Raw genomic sequence first — 17006 nt, forward strand, 5'->3', positions numbered from 1 at the left:
TCACCTCCTCCCAGAGGCCAGCTCTCACCACCACCCCTCAGTAACTCTCTGCTCCATTTCTCTCTTCTATACTTTTTGTTGGAATTAGCACTAACTGCAAACTGTGTATGTGTTTTATGCACTTAATGTTTCCTTTCACCACTGGAAATCTAAACGCATCCATTTATCTCAACACCTAGGATGTCAGTGGCAAATAGCAAGCACTCAACCAACGCTTAACTGAATTTAATTGCAATCATTGGGTCAACCAGTTGACAAACAACACCTATTAACATGCATTTTATCTCAGAAGAGGTCAATTTATATCTAGTGGCTTTCATGAATGTATTCTTAAGCAAACTTAGTCTAACCCTCTCCCCCAACACACACACCCCTCATATGAATTTTAGGATTAAATTTCTACAAAAAATGGTCACTGAGATTTTCATAGGGATTGAGCTTCATCTGTAGATTGATTTGGGGAGTACTTGGCCTCTTAAAAACATGACGTCTGTCTTTCCATTTACTTAGTTGTGATTTAATTTCTTTCAACAATGTTTTGTAATTTCTACATGAGATGGAAGGGAGGGACCCAGAGTAGTCAAAGAATCTTGAAAAAGAAGCACAAAATTTCAGGACTCTTAACTTTCCAATTTAAAAACTTATTACAAACTACACTCTATCTCTAGAGATAGAGATCAGTGAAATAGAACTTAGGTATCAGAAATAATATCTTGCATTCATGATCAATTGATTTTTGAGAAGAGATCCAGGACAATTCAATGGGGGAGAAATAGTATTTTTAAATAGTGCTGGAACAATAGAATATGAAGTTCGATTCGACCTCATGCCATCTATAAAAATTAACTGGAAGTGAATTAAAGGATTAATTATAAGGACTAAAGCTATAAAATTCTTACAGAAAAACCCAAGCATAAATCATTTTGACCTTGGATCAGACAGTTCTTCCTTAGATATGATACCAAAAGGACAGGCAAAAAGAAAAATAAATTGGACTTCATGAAATTAAGATTTTTATATTTTAGAAGATACCATGAAAAAAGTAAAAAGGCAGCCTATAGAATAGAAGAAAATACTTGCAAATCATGAATCTGATAAGGGGTATGTATCCAGACTACATAAAGAACTCTATCAGTTCAACAATAAAAGAACAAAAAACTAAATTTTAAAAATGGACAAAGGATTTGGATAGACATTTCTACAAAAACCTATGATAGCTAGTAAGTAGATGAAAAAATGCTCAATATTATTAGTCATAAGGGAAATGCAAATCAAAACCAAAATGAGATACCACTTCAAACCCACTAGGACTATAACAGCAATGATTTAAAAAAAACAGAATAACAATCATTGATAAGGATGTGGAGAAATTGGAACACTTGTATACTGCTTGTTGGGATGTAAAATGATACAGCTGATGTGGAAAACACTTGGGTGTTTCCTCAAGAACTTGAAACGTGGAGTTACCCAATGACCTGCCAATGTCCTTCCTAGGTATATACCCAGGAGAATTGAAAACATGTGTCTGCACAAAAACTTGTACATGAATGGTTGTGCCAGAATTATCCATAATAACCCAAACTGGAAACAACCCAAATGTCCATCAATAAACATTTGGAATAAACAAATAAACACAATGTAACAGCACATGCTACTGCATGGGTGGTCCTTGAAAAGGGTATGTAAAGTGAAAGCGAGTAGACCCAAAAGGCTACACATTGTATGATTCCACTCATGTGAAATGTCCAGAATTAAACCAGCACTGAGACAGAAAGTAGATTAGTATTTGGAAAAGTGCTCGGGATGGTGGGGAATGATTTGCTGCTCACGGGTACAGCGTTTCTTTTGGGGGTGATGAAAATATTCTGAAATTAGATATTGGCGGTGGTTGCACAATGTAGTGAATGTACTAAAAGCCACAAAATTGTGTACTTTAAAAGGTGAATTTTATGGAATGTGGATGGTGTCTAAAAATATTAACTGGTTTCACCGTTACTCAGTTCTTTTGTTCGTGCCTCAATTCCCGTGGGAGAAATGGTAAAGGAAAAATTATGTGTTTGATCTGAGAGCTAATCCTGCTCATTGTCCATTGTCTTCTTCCTGGGCTGTCGCAGTGCTTAAGCATGAAAGCTGGAGAATTGTCTGGGAACAGCGCTTCCTTCTAGCGGAGAGGTGTTAGAGCAGCGTGCTCCCGTAGTCTCTGGGTGAGCTCCTTGCCAGACTCACCCTAGCTGTGCCCTGAAAGGGCAGCGGGCCGATGTCTCAGGAAGAAAAGCTTTTTCTTTTGTTTTTGTTACCTTAGCAGCAACGTGTATTTTTGGAACTGGAAATCTATAGGTTGGTGTGTGCCACTCTGTTAGTTTGGGATCATGATGGATGACGAGCTACTGGGAAGAGAAGGTTTTCCTCTCAATTCACTGGCAGACTAGGCCACTCTCAGCCAGCAAAGGTGAAGGTTTAGAATTCTGAAAAAAAAAGAGAGAGAGAGAATAAGTATGACATCATCAGAGCCAGACCAGACAGCGGCCATTCTGATCTATGTTTTCAAAGTACAAATATGTAAAAATCATCCATAAAGAAGGCTGAGAACCAAATAATTGATGCTTTCAAACTGTGCTGGAGAAGACTCTTGAGAGTCCCTTGGACTTCAATGAGATCAAACCAGTCCATCCTAAAGGAAATCAACTCTGAATAGTCAATGGAAGGACTGATGCTGAAGCTCCAATACTTTGGCCACCTGATGTGAAGAGCTGACTCATTGGAAAAAACCCAGATGTTGGGAAAGACTGAGGGCAGGAGGAGAAGGGGATGGCAGAGGACGAGATGGTGGGATGGCATCACCAGCTCAATGGACGAGAGTTTGAGTAAACTCCAGAAGACAGTGAAGGACAGGGAACCCTGGCAAAGATTTTCTTTATGAATTGTGTTTTCTCATGGTTAGCATGAGGCCACACCTTCCAATGTTGGAAGACTGGTGGGATATTTATGAAATGATTCCAGCAACAGCAGAAAAGTGACTGTGCTTAATTTCTGTCTGCTGGCAGCCTGATAATGATGATGATACATAATAATTAAAGGAAAAATTAAATAACGATGAATTCCGTTTTCATGTCATGGTGGATCTTGTTTACATTTATGTGTTAATTCATGTGGTTTGTATCTGCTTATAAATAGACCCCATGGACTGTAGCCCACCAGGCTTCTCTGTCCATGGGATCCTCCAGGCAAGAATACTGGAGTGCGTTACCATTTCCTCTTCCCAATCCAAGGGATTGCCCTGACCCAGGGGATCATCCCGACCCAGGGATCAAATCCGCATCTCTTACATCTCCTGCGTTCGCAGGCAGGTCTTATCCTGGGACTAGGAGCATTAATTCTGGCCATCCTGGACTTACTAGGGTGTGTGGTTACCCTATTTATAGAACATTGCAATAGAATTAGCCTGGTAGATAACTTAGGAGAAAAGATAATAGTTTGAACCATGATAAAATGGTTCTTAGAGAGAAAGAGTTAGATAAATATAAGGGTCATTTTGAACAAAGAACATGAAAAGGTGGTGACTGAACGTCAAAGGGGAGAGAGAGAAAAGCTCAAGTGTAGCAGGTGTCTGGTTTGAAACACCTAATGGATGTTGGAGACACTTACTGAGGGGAGGGGTGGTGGAGGAGCCTTGGCAGGAAGGTGGTGGTTTTAGAGAAGGACGGGAGTGGGAGGTGGCCCTTAGGGGCCCAGAAAGACCCAGCAGCAAGGTCCATGATGGCCACTTGGTCACATTTTCCAGATTGTCTGAGACTCTCAGCCGACCTGAAGCGAAAGTGTGGACCGCAGAGCACTAGCCATGGCCCATGTCTTTCTAGCATATTAATGATTCTAGAAATATCAAGTGCTTATATATTCTCACACCATCGCAGTTTATCCTGATGGTTTGGCAGAGCTTAGAAATGTAGTCCAATCCTGATTTTCATACTGATTCATCTGGAGCAATGCCTTCAGAACTTTCTATCCCAGGCAAGCTGTTGGAAGATGCCTGGTTGAAAAAAAAATTTATAAGCTTCCTTTTTAGGATCTGGCAGTCTTGGTAACGGAGAAGGCAATGGCACCCCACTCCAGTACTTTTGCCTGGAAAATCCCATGGATGGAGGAGCCTGGTAGGCTGCAGTCCATGGGGTTGCTAAGAGTCGGACATGACTGAGCAACTTCACTTTCACTTTTCACTTTCATACATTGGAGAAGGAAATGGCAACCCACTCCAGTATTCTTGCCTGGAGAATCCCAGGGACAGGGGAGCCTGGTGGGCTGCTGTCTATGGGGTCGCACAGAGTCGGACATGACTGAAGTGACTTAGCAGTAGCAGCAGAAGCAGTAGCAGGCTTGGTAAGTTAAGGTGTAGTGTGCTTGATAATTTCCCAGGTGACTCAGATGGTGAAGAATCAGCCTGCAATGCACGAGATGTGGGTTTGATCCTTGAGTTGGGAATGCCCAATATGATTGGATCTGACACCAGTGGAAAGTGTATTTTCCCTTGATGAAAACCAAGTCTGCGATAAAACCTGTAATGCTTCCTGGTTTATAGATAAATGATTGAAGTTTCAATATAGGATTAAAAATAAAAATTGAACAATATGGACTAAAAAATAGATGCCTCTGTGCATGTGTGGTGTGTGTGTTGGGTGGGAGTGGAAATTCCTTTTACTTATGTACAGATTGGCCCCCAAAGAAGCCACATCACTATATATTTTTCTCACTTATTCTAAGTAAACTTCATTCCTGAATCTTTTAACTAAAGATCATCTTACATTTTTAAATGAAAGGCGGACTCAACTCATTTACACACATAGAGGTTATATACTTAGAGGATTATGTGAAATACACCAAGAACAGTAAGTGTGCTTTCCTTCCAGAGATATTCAGTTTTGTTTTGTTTTTCATTCCTCATTTCTTATTAGAATATAATTGCTTTGTAATATTGTGTTAGTTTCTGCTGTACAGCAACATGAATAAGCTATACATAAACGTATACACCCTACCTCCTTCCACCCCACCTCACCCCATCCCACCCCCTAGGTCATCACAGATCATGGACCTGAACTCCCTGTGCTACACGGCAGCCTTTGGCCAGCTCTCTGTTTTATACGTGGTAGTGGATACTGTGGATGTGTTCAGGTGCTCAGTCGTGTCCGACTCTTTGCGACCCCGTGGACTGCACACACCAGTCTTCTCTGCCAGTGGGATTTCCCAGGCAAGAATCCTGGAGTTGGGTAGCCATTTCCTTCTCCGGGGGATCTTCCCGATCCAGGGATTGAACCTGCGTCTCCTGCGGCTCCAGCACTGGCAGGTGGATTCTTTATCACTAGCGTCACCTGGGAAGCAAGCTCCCAGGCACAGATGGCTAAAGCTGAGGACTTGTTCCCCTGCACCGGGACGTACGTGATACAACTGCACTTACCTGTGGGTGAAACCGATATGGAGATGGTGAATTGGGGAAAAATTCTCCAGCTTTTCAGAATCAGATCTGTCGTCTGTCACTTTGCTTCAAGTATGGAGCTATTTGGGAGAATTAGTGTTTCTTCTTTTCACATTAATAGCAGAAAAACTAGCTTTTCGCTGTATTTAATTGCAATATCAGTCTGCTTTAGAGTACTAGGAATCTTTGCCATCCCCTTTTCATGAAAAAAAAAAATCATATACGATTACTTACTTCTAAGCTTCTCAAACAAAACTTTCCTAGTTCGTTTCACTATGACTCAGATTTCATTGATCTAAAAGACTATATAGGATAATTGACTCAGTACTGCACTAAAATGGCCGTATCTTCAACAGTTTATGGAAGTTGAATATCTGTTGTATAATCTCTAACATGAAGATACTTTCCAAGTTCCTTCCAGCTTTGGAAAAGTCTAACAAAATTCTAATTCTTGGGATAAACCTTCACTAGGATTTCACCAAATAAGATTACCAGAAGCCTGTGAAGAAGCAAACTCCCCTTTCTCTCTTTTTTAAAATTAATTATTTTACTGCTAGTGTTGCTTGCTAGAAATAGAGTATTTTTGTTCTTTTAGTTTTGCAAAGTGGAAAGTTTTAAAATAATGAAGCTGTTGCTTCAAAAAGAGGACCTCTAAATGATCTAGTCTTGGAAACTGTCAGGGGTTAATTGAAAATTGGAAGGTGCTGTGTTTGGTCACTTGTCCTTGGTCACAGCCAGTGAAGCTGATGAAAAAAAAAATCTGGCTTCACAGTCATGGTATTTCATTCATAAAAAGAAATTGTGCCCTGAGATTTAATTGAGTGGTTCCAGGGCCATGCCAGCAGAAAATCAGCTGGTTGGGCTCCTATATAAACATGATGACATGTTGAGGGCAGTGTTTACTTTTTTCTAATTAAAGCAAATTAGAAATTCCGTTATATTTCTGCAGCGAATTCCGACAGCAGCACGCCCTGGGAATTGCTCACGGTCCTTCTCGAGTAAGGCTCTCCCCTTCATTCGTTCCCATTTGTTCCCTGAAGTTTTAAATTCGTTCCAGGCGCTAAGTGTTTACGCCGGCTCTGAGATCTCGGTCTTTTAGGATCATTTCAAAACAAGACTGGAGGATGCAGCGGAATTCAGACCAACCGCTCTTGATGACATTCCATGTTTTCGGTCTTGACGCCGGTTCTCGGTAGGCAGCCACTCTGCTTTCTTCTCCTCTTTCAGTTCTATCAGTTTTCATAATACCAAGGCAAACCGCCAATGGACTCCCCGTTTTGGCAGCAAGAGATCATCTGTAGGGACTCACACTATTAGGAGAAACAAGGAAGATGCCAATGGAGACATAGCAAACTGTACAGCAAAGATAGGTATTTTTCTTACACAGTAAAAGGTTAGAGTTTAATTTGACACAGGGTTATAAAACTTAAGAGGATTTTGTTTTTCATTTAATGATACCCTTATCATCTTTTTTAAACCAGAAACCAGGTATGTCTGAGTTTTGATGTTTTAAAAAAGTAATGGCCATCATGCATTTATATCATAGCTTTAAGTTTTCAAATCCAGTGCCACTTCATTATAATCCTGTTTAATGAGCAACACGTTGAAAGAAAGATTTAATATATGGAGCTCACTAAAACATTGTTCATTTCTGAAACCATGGCCACATTTTATCATCTTGACCTTTTTCTGACTTATGATTTCAAGACAAAGCTTTAGATACCAGCAACCTTCTTGCAAGGAAAGTTATGCTTAGGAGATCTCTCCCCTACTGTTACTGACGAGGTTCAGATAAAGACACAAGGTTCAGATCAAGTCACCGTGGGGTTTAGAAAAGCATGCATATTTTCAGTATTCCTCTGAATTGATCCTGAACCTAGGTCTTAATGAGCTTGTTTCTGGGGTCATTGTTAAGTTCACGAGAGGGAATGAAGGACACCTCTAATGAATGAACGTGGAAAAACCCATGAGGCATTCTGAGGCTCTTTAAGTATAAAGAAAAGAAATGAATGGGCCTGTGATTGCAGCAAGACCTTCACTGTTCTGGTTGTTGTTGTTTAGTACCTAAGTTGTGTCCGACTCTTTGTGACCCCATGGACTGCAGCCCCCCAGACTCCCTGTCCATGGGATTCTCCAGGCAAGAACACTGCAGTGGGTAGCCCTTCCCTTCTCCAGCATTGTTCTGGTAACCATGGCATATCAGGGAAGTGGAAGTCAAGCATTTCTCTGATATTTGTAATTGCCAGCATCTCCCAGAAACTTTAAACTACAAATCATGTACTAAAAATGAAAATTAAATGTCAACTCTGGGTCCAACAACACAAGAGAAGACTCTACACATGGACATCACCAGATGGTCAACACCGAAATCAGATTGATTATATTCTTTGCAGCCAAAGATGGAGAAGCTCTATACAGTCAGCAAAAACAAGACCAGGAGCTGACTGTGGCTCAGATCATCAACTGCTTATTGCCAAATTCAGACTTAAATTGAAGAAAGTAGCCCATTCAGGTATGACCTAGATCAAATCCCTTATGAGTATACAGTAGAAGTGACAAATAGATTTAAGGGACTAGATCTGATAGACAGAGTGCCAGATGAACTATGGACAGAGGTTTCGTGACATTGTACAGGAGACAGGGATCAAGACCATCCCCATGGAAAAGAAATGCAAAAAAGCAAAATGGCTGTCTGAGGAGGCCTTATAGATAGCTGGGAAGAGAAGAGAAGTGAAAAGCAAAGGAGAAAAGGAAAGATATTCCCATCTGAATGCAGAGTTCCAAAGAATAGCAAGGAAAGATAAGAAAGCCTTCCTCAGCGATCAATGCAAAGAAATAGAGGAAAACAACAAAATGGGAAAGACTAGAGATCTCTTCAAGAAAATTAGAGATACCAAAGGAACATTTCATGCAAAGATAGGCTCTATAAAGGACAGAAATGGTATGGACCTAACAGAAGCAGAAGATATTAAGAAGAGGTGGCAAGAATACACAGAAGAACTGTACAAAAAAGATCTTCACGACCCAGATAATCACGATGGTGTGATCACTCACCTAGAGCCAGACATCCTGGAATGGGAAGTCAAGTGGGCCTTAGAAAGCATCACTACAAACAAAGCTAGTAGAGGTGATTCAGTTCCAGTTGAACTATTTCATATCCTGAAAGATGATGCTGTGAAAGTGCTGCACTCGATATGCCAGCAAATCTGGAAAACTCAGCAGTGGCCAGAGGACTGGAAAAGGTCAGTTTTCGTTCCAATCCCAAAGAAAGGCAATGCCAAAGAATGCTCACACTACCACACAATTGCACTCATCTCACATGCTAGTAAAGTAATGCTCAAAATTCTCCAAGCCAGGCTTCAGCAATACGTGAACCGTGAACTTCCAGATGTTCAAGCTGGTTTTAGAAAAGGCAGAGGAACCAGAGATCAAATTGCCAATATCCTCTGGATCATCAAAAAAGAGAGTTCCAGAAAAACATCTATTTCTGCTTTATTGACTATGCCAAAGCCTTTGACTGTGTGGATCACGATAAACTGTGGAAAATTCTGAAAGAGATGGGAATACCAGACCATCTGACCTGTCTCTTGAGAAACCTGTATGCAGGTCAGGAAGCAACAGTTAGAACAGGACATGGAACAACAGACTGGTTCCAAATAGGAAAAGGAGTATGTCAAGGCTGTATATTGTCACCCTGCTTATTTAACTTCTATGCAGAGTACATCATGAGAAATGCTGGGCTGGAAGAAACACAAGCTGGAATCAAGATTGCCGGGAGAAATATCAATAACCTCAGATATGCAGATGACACCACCCTTATGGCAGAAAGTAAAGAAGAAGTAAAGAGCCTCTTGATGAAAGTGAAAGAGGAGAGTGAAAAAGTTGGCTTAAAGCTCAACGTTCAGAAAACTAAGATCGTGGCATCTGGTCCCATCACTTCATGGGAAATAGATGGGAAAACAGTGGAAACAGTGTCAGACTATTTTTCTGGGCTCCAAAATCACTGCTGATGATGATTGCAGCCATGAAATTAAAAGACGCTTACTCCTTGGAAGGAAGGTTATGGCCAACCTAGATAGCATATTTAAAAGCAGAGACATTACTTTGCCAACAAAAGTCCGTCTAGTCCAGGCTATGGTTTTTCCAGTGGTCATGTATGGATGTGAGAGTTGGACGATGAAGAAAGCTGAGTGCCGAAGAATTGATACTTTTGAACTGTGGTGTTGGAGAAGACTCTTGAGAGTCCCTTGGACTGCAAGGATATCCAATCAATCCATCCTAAAGGAGATCAATCCTGGGTGTTCATTGGAAGGACTGATGTTGAAGCTGAAACTCCAATACTTTGGCCACCTCATGCGAAGAGTTGACTCATTGGAAAAGACCCTAATGCTGGGTAGGATTGGGGGCAGGAGGAGAAGGGGACGACAGAGGATGAGATGGTTGGATGGCATCAGTGACTCGATGGGCATGGGTTTGGGTGGACTCCAGGAGTTGGTGATGGACAGAGAGGCCTGGCGTGCTGCGATTCATGGGGTTGCAAAGAGTCGGACACGACTGAGTGACTGAACTGAACTGAACTGGGTTAATATGTGTAGGAGTGTTTCTAAGACCCTCTCTCTTCTATTGGGCCAGCTCGTGCATCGGAGAGGGAAGAAGGAATAATAAAAGGAGAAGTAATTTTTCTCAGTTAGATATGTAACTGTTGTCACTTGAGTCATTCTCGGTGGGTAACAGCAGAGAGAGAGACTGAACAGAATTTTGAGGACTTCGATTTCTTCATTGATCTTGGTTTTGTCCTGCACGTCAGAGACGGTCAAGAATTGGCTGTAAATAAAATTCAAGTCTCAAGGAGGGAGATCCCACCCCTCGCCGAAGTCCCCAGTCCACCTGTTCATGCGGTCATGGAATTTCTTTTTTGCCTGAAATGAGCTATATATAGTCGAATATCTCATAAAATGGGGGCGGGGAGGGTGGAGTAACAAGAGCAAGCATTGAAAGGCTCTGGCTTCAAGCTCTCTGCCCAGATGAGTTTATGCAGTTGGGGTCAGTTAAGCCTCCCCCTGACACCCACCATTAGTAATATTTTCCATGCACTAAGTACAACAATGGAAATTTCAACACATCTGCCGCAGCCTCCAATACCTGTGCGGCCTGTAATGGTTTGTGAAATCTTGATATGAAACAGCACCGTGGCACTCGGAGATGGACTGTTTGCAAGCAAAGAAGGCACGCTTGTTCCAAAACAATGAGTCCCTGCTTATTCCTCTTCCCCGCAGATGCTCCCTCTAGTACATATTGCTAGATTATTTCATCCTTGTCCAAAGGGAATTGGGGGTCATCATCCTCCCCTCTCTCTTCTCCTATCTTTACAGCCATCAGCAGCAAGCCTCCAGAAAAACCATTGTATGTCTCTCGCGGGCACTGCCTTTTCCCGTTGAAAAGTTGAGGTTGGCTGGCTGACTTTCTTTGAAGGTACAGAAAAGAGCTTTGGAAGGCTGATGATTCTAAGAAGCATTTGCTGCCTTAAAAGTCTTCTCGCCTTGCATTTTCTGTACCTACTTCAGAGGTTTACAAAGAGGACATGGAGTATACCTGAAGGGCCTGGAAGCACATCCTTAATGTTAGCACTGAATGAAGATATTATAAAAATCCCAACGTACCCATTGGCCCCTTTGAATAGAATCAATAAATAAACTGCTCATAGGCAATAGGAACTGCAGCTCAAAGAGGGCAGGGTCCATGCCTTCCTTGTTCACTTTTGGCATCTCCTCGCTCAGCAAGCCTGGCAGGCCACTCAGTACATCTTTGATGCCTGAGAGTTACCTGAGTTTTCTTACTCTGAAAACAACTGCCTTTGTAGGTTTTCATATTAACGGAGTCAGTGTACATCATATTCATCAATGGGAAGGATACAGGGTAAGAAGTCCTAGTGCTAATTCTATATTAGTGATGATTAGAATAAGAAACCAGTCCACCCTAAAGGAAATCAACCCCGAATATCCATTGAAAGGACTGATGCTGAAGCTGAAGCTCCGATACTTTGGCCACCTGATGTGAAGGGCTGACTCCTTGGAAAAGACCCTGAAGCTGGGATAGATTGAGGACAAGAGGAGAAGGGGGTGGCAGAGGATGAGATGGTTGGATGGCGTCACTGACTCAGTTGGACGTGAGTTGTAGCAAATTCTGGGAAACAGTGAAGGACAGGGAAGCCTGGCATGCTGCAGTCCTTGGGGTCGCAGAGTCGGACATGACTTAGTGACTGAACAACAACAATAATAAACCTCTACTGGGAAGATACCCTGTGCCAGGCTCTGTTCTAGTCCTTTTACATATGTTAACTTGTTTAGTGTTCATAATACCATTGTAAATACAAACAGACAGACAGACACACCTTACCAAAAGCAGCTTCTCTGTGTGTGTCTCTGCATGTTTGTCTGTGTGTGTCTGTGTGTGTGTGTGTGTGTATAGAAGTCATGCGTTGTGAATAGGAATCTGGAGATTAAAGGTAGCAATTAGCGATTCACTTCCATTGTGAGTGTCCTTTTGTTCTGACTGACTTTCAAGTCTTTTTCTTTTCAAAGACTTATGTTACCTTTGATGCCAGCGAATAGGTCTTCCCAGAGCTTACCTTTATCATCAAGTTCCCTCAGTGTATCATGACCACATACAAGCTTAATAAAAATGCGAGCAGTGTCTCCTGGAGTTGAGAGGAATGTGGGGTGGCAAACAGAGAGGGGGCCCTGGGCTGGGAATCAAGGGTCTTGTCCTACTTTGCACATCTGCACGCTTTTCTGCAGGTCTTATGACCATTGTCATCCTCGGGAAAAATCAGGCAACGAGGAGCTCTGCCTAACGGTCGCTTGTAGTTTTCGCCACCTCGGCGTCTGCGTCCTAATGCAACAAGTCCGAGCGTGAGGTCTTTGGTTCCCCGTGGGCTCAGCTGCATCCGTCTGCGTGAGATGGGTTGACATCTGCGAGGTGGAGGGATGCCCACACGCGAGCAGACAGTGTCCACGGAGATAAGCCGATAGAGCATGCAGCTGGGAACAGGCAAGCTGAGCGTGGTTAGGCTCCTGCAAATGGACAATTCAGCCACTTCTCAGTCTTGTTTCGTCATTAATTTCATAATTGTATGGTTCTCATACTTCCCAGAAGTTTGTCATGAGGCTCAGGATACTGAGAAATGTATGTTCTATTAGTTAGACTCACAAATGTTTTCTAGCTTATTTTATTGGTGTATAGTTGATTTACAATATAGGGTTGGTTTCTGGGGTACAGCGTCGTGATTCAGTTATACATACGCATATGTTCTCTTTCATATTCCTTTCCATTGTGATTGACTAAGAATGTTGATATACTTCCCTGTGGCATACAGTGGGACCTTGTTTATCCATTCTATGGATAACTGTCGGCATCTGCCCATCCCAAGCTCTCAGTCCCTCCCTGACCCATACCCTCCCCCTTGGCAGCCACAAGTCTGTTTTCTCTGTGAGTCCTTTCCTATTTCATAAATAAGTTCATTTGTGTCGTATTTTAGATCCCACATATAAATGATATCAAAATTGTATTTGTCTTTTTCCATCTGGCTTACTTCACTCAGTGTGAAAATTTCTAGGTCCATTCACATCGCTGCAAATGGCATTATATCATTCTTTTCATGGCTGAGTAATATTCCATGTGTGTATGTGTATATGGACCACATCTTCTTTATCCATGCCTCTGTCGATGGGCATTTAGGTTGTTTCTGTGTCTTGGGTATTGTAAACAGTGCTACAGTGAACACTGGGGTGCCTGTATCTTTTTGAACTACTAGACTCGCAAATATTTACTGAGCACCAATTAAATGGATATCTAAAATGTGAAAAATTAAATGCTTAAGAGATAAGTGATTAATATAAACACAGGGTCCCTTGAACTTGATAACTAGCAATTTCTTTGAGGTAGGGCTACATGGGTGTTAGTGAAAAGTGAAAGTCGTTCAGTCATGTCCGACTCTTTGTGACCCCATGGACTGTTTATTCCCTGGAATTCTCCAGGCCAGAATACTGGAGTGGGTAGCCTTTCCCTTCTCCAGGGGATATTCCCAACTCAGGGATTGAACCCAGGTCTCCCGCATTGCAGGGGGATTCTTTACCACTGAGCCACCAGGGAAGCCTGAGAATACTGGAGCGGGTAGCCTATCCCTTCTCCAGTGGGTCTTTCCAACCCAGGAATCGAAACGGAGTCTCCTGCAGTTAGAATGATAGTAAGTGCTGATAACATATGAATACTTGAAATACAAAATGATGCAGGAGGGAAGTGACAGCTGGCTAGAGGAGGGACAAAGGTGGGTTACAAGCAGGTGTCATACAAACCAACACCACCATCTTCAGAGATGGAGATCTTGTCCTGAACCACGGTGACCCAGGACAGGCAGCATCTGATGTGGACCTAGACAGTGTGTGGGTGTATATTTTAAATTTTTATTTAAAGTGGAGTTGACTTACAATGTTGTATTAGCTTCTGCTGCACAGCAAAGTGAATCAGTTATACATATATCCACTCTTTTTATCTTCTTTTCCCATATAGGTCTTTACAGAGTATTAAGTAGAGTTCCCTGTGCCATATAGGAGAGCCTTATTGTTGCTTTTTAGTCACTAAGTCATGTCCAACTCTTTGCAACCCCATGGACTCGCCCAGAGTTTGCTCAAACTCATGTCCTTTGAGTTGGTGATGCTATCTAACCATGTCATCCTCTGCCACCCTCTTCTCCTTCCATCTTTCCCAGCATCAGGGTCTTTTCCAATGAGTGCTTCTTTGTATCAGGTGGCCAAAGTATTAGACTGTCAGCTTCAGCATCAGTCCTGCCAGGGAATATTCAGGATTGATTTCCTTTAGGATTGATTGCTTTGATCTCCTTGCCTTCCAAGAGTCTTCTCCAGCACCACAGGTTTTGTTAGTTGACCTCGGAGAAGACGGGCCACCATTTCTTCCCTATTCATTTGTTAGATGTGGGCCAGTAGGTCCAGCCCAGACTCCAGAGCAGGGAATTACTCAAGGACCCGAATCCTGGGAGGGAAGCTCACTGGGCACCTTCCTAGAGACTGTCAGCCGCAGCAGACAGGATGAGACGGCGGAGGGAGAAACCGTCTGCTCTCCTGTTATCTCAACAGCGGTCCAGGGACTAGCACCATCGGACCGCCGGAGCGCTGGACAGAAACCCAGGATCTCAGGTCCTGTCCCCCGCAGACCTGCTGAATCAGAATCTTCATGTCACGGGGTCCAGAGTTTCTCGGGTGCATCTCAGAGCTGGAGGACTTCTGGCCTCCAGGATCCCTACTCATCACCTTAACCAACTTTAAGGTGATCGCCCATGAGCATCCCTGTCTCGGAGCAGACCGTGATAAGGCAATGAGGTCCCGCGTTCTGTGTTCTCCATAGAAAGGCCTGGGCAGCCTAATCCAGGGTCTTAAAATGCACACACAGTCACCGTTTAATGGCTTAAAGATGAGGGCTGAACTCTTGTTGGCTATCAGACATAACAATGACCACATGGACCGTCTCCTATTCCTGCGTGGCATTTATAGGAAAAACCAGATCCTTTGAACTCATGAAAAAACCCCAAACCCATCATCCAAGCATCTTTCATTCCTGGAGATTATCAGAGTTTTCATTACAGGTTAAATTCTTTGTAACTTTTTCATGTGGAAACTATCCAGTTACCTCCTGTTCACTCTCCTCCTGCTGAGTGCAAATGGAGTCTACATTCTGCTTCCTACAGCTGCTTCAGATTTTGTTACATTTTCCAGGTTTTGGAAGAAAAAAATGTGCTGACAGGACGTGGCTTCATCTACAACTATCAACTGATTTTAAGAGTATAAACAGAAATACATTTCCTGACTGTATGTACTAGTGCAATCAAAATGTTATCCCTACATTCAACGATCCACTCGCCACTTTATTTTTAGAAACTGGGCACTAGAGAGAAAAAATAAGTTGGGGAAAGGTCATTACGAGATAAAGACAGCAAACATGGCTAGACCAAAAAAAAAAAATAGCGTCCTGTTTGGTTTGTGCTATTTTCAATGATATTTGCTTTTTAGATGGAAAGAAAAAACTTTCCATTCGCATCTGGGCAGAAAGTCAGGATCAAATAGATATAATTTGAAAAGCTAACTAAATGATGGACTTATGTTACATTTTCCCCTCAAATGATCCTTTTTGTTTTATTTTACATAATGGAGCAAAATCCTCTTAGATAAATATATCTGAAAGCAAAACGTTCAAAAGTCACATTTTATTGCAACAAGATGAAGCAAATAAAAACTTAAATCTGAGCCACCAAGAAGGAAACAGTTCTGCTTGATCTGTGCAGTTATTCTCGGTAAGAAGGGCACTTCTTCCACTTGGGTTTTCAGGTATGAGGTTGTGTGTCATAAAAACACAAGCAATTCTGTTGTGTTGCGAAAATCCTCAAGATGTATCTTGTCAGCCAGAGTAGGCTGATGACTTGGGGGTCCAGTAAGAAGGGCCTGGGGGACAGTGCATGTTGGGATTTTAGATGGCAAGGAGCTGTGACAAACAGGTTGCAATCGTGTGCACGCTCAGCCGCTTCGGTTGTGTCTGACTCTTTGTGATCCCACGGACTGTAGCCCACCAGGCTCCTCTGTCCATGGGATTCTCCAAGTAGGACTGGAGTGGGCTGCCATGCCCTCCTCCAGGGATCTTCCGAACCCAGGGATCAAACCTGCGCCTCCTGTGTCTCCTGCACTGCAGGTGGATTCTTTACTGCTGAGCCACTGGAGAAGTCCTAAGAACCAGGTTAGGACCTACTAACTGAGAAAGGGCAGATAAGCAGGGTTAAAGAATTGCTGGGTAGATTGATCCTGGCTGTGACAGGCAGCCCAAGGGCCATGCTTCAAAGGACAAAGAAATGGAGTCATAGTCCAGCAAGTCACAGCAGAAAGTCCACTGGGCAGTCTAGGTAGGTGGCAGGTATTGCCCTTGGATGTTACGTGAACGTCCAACAGAACATGTTCTGTCTCATGTCAGGGGACTGACAGGTCCAGGCCATATAGGAGGGCCCCAGCTGTAAGAGTCAGGATTAGGACTGCACCCTCAGTCTCAAAGGGCAGATCGTATGTTTGATTCCACTAATACAGACCCACAAATTGTGGTGCCAGAGAAGACTCTCGGACAGCAAGGAGAACAAACCAGTCAATGCTAAAGGAAATCAACCCTGAATATTCATTGGAAGGACTGATGCTGATGCTGAAGCTCCAGGACTTTGGCCACCTGGTGCGAAGAGCTGACTCATTGGCAAAGACCCTGATGCTGGGAAAGATTGAGGGTGGGAGGAGAAGGGGTGACAGAGGATGAGATGGTTGGATGGCATCACCGACTTAATGGACATGAGTTTGAGCAAACTCGGGGAGATGGTGGAGGATGGGGGGCCTGGAGTGCTGTGGTCCGTGGGGTCACAGAGGGTCGGACACGACTTAGTGACAGAATAACAAGAAGCCAGGAGCTCAGTACCACGGCTGGAACCGGGAGGGCGTGGGGA

General features: G+C 42.9%; 1 protein-coding gene across 1 annotated transcript in view; it reads left to right on the plus strand.

The window, feature by feature from the left end:
- Positions 1-17006, plus strand: part of KCNJ16 (potassium inwardly rectifying channel subfamily J member 16) — a 403319-nt gene that overhangs the window by 169785 nt on the left and 216528 nt on the right. The window lies entirely within an intron of this gene.

Source organism: Giraffa tippelskirchi, chromosome 3 (assembly GCF_054371585.1).
Source record: "Giraffa tippelskirchi isolate mGirTip1 chromosome 3, T2T-mGirTip1v1.2.pri, whole genome shotgun sequence".
Taxonomy (NCBI): Eukaryota; Metazoa; Chordata; class Mammalia; order Artiodactyla; family Giraffidae; genus Giraffa; species Giraffa tippelskirchi.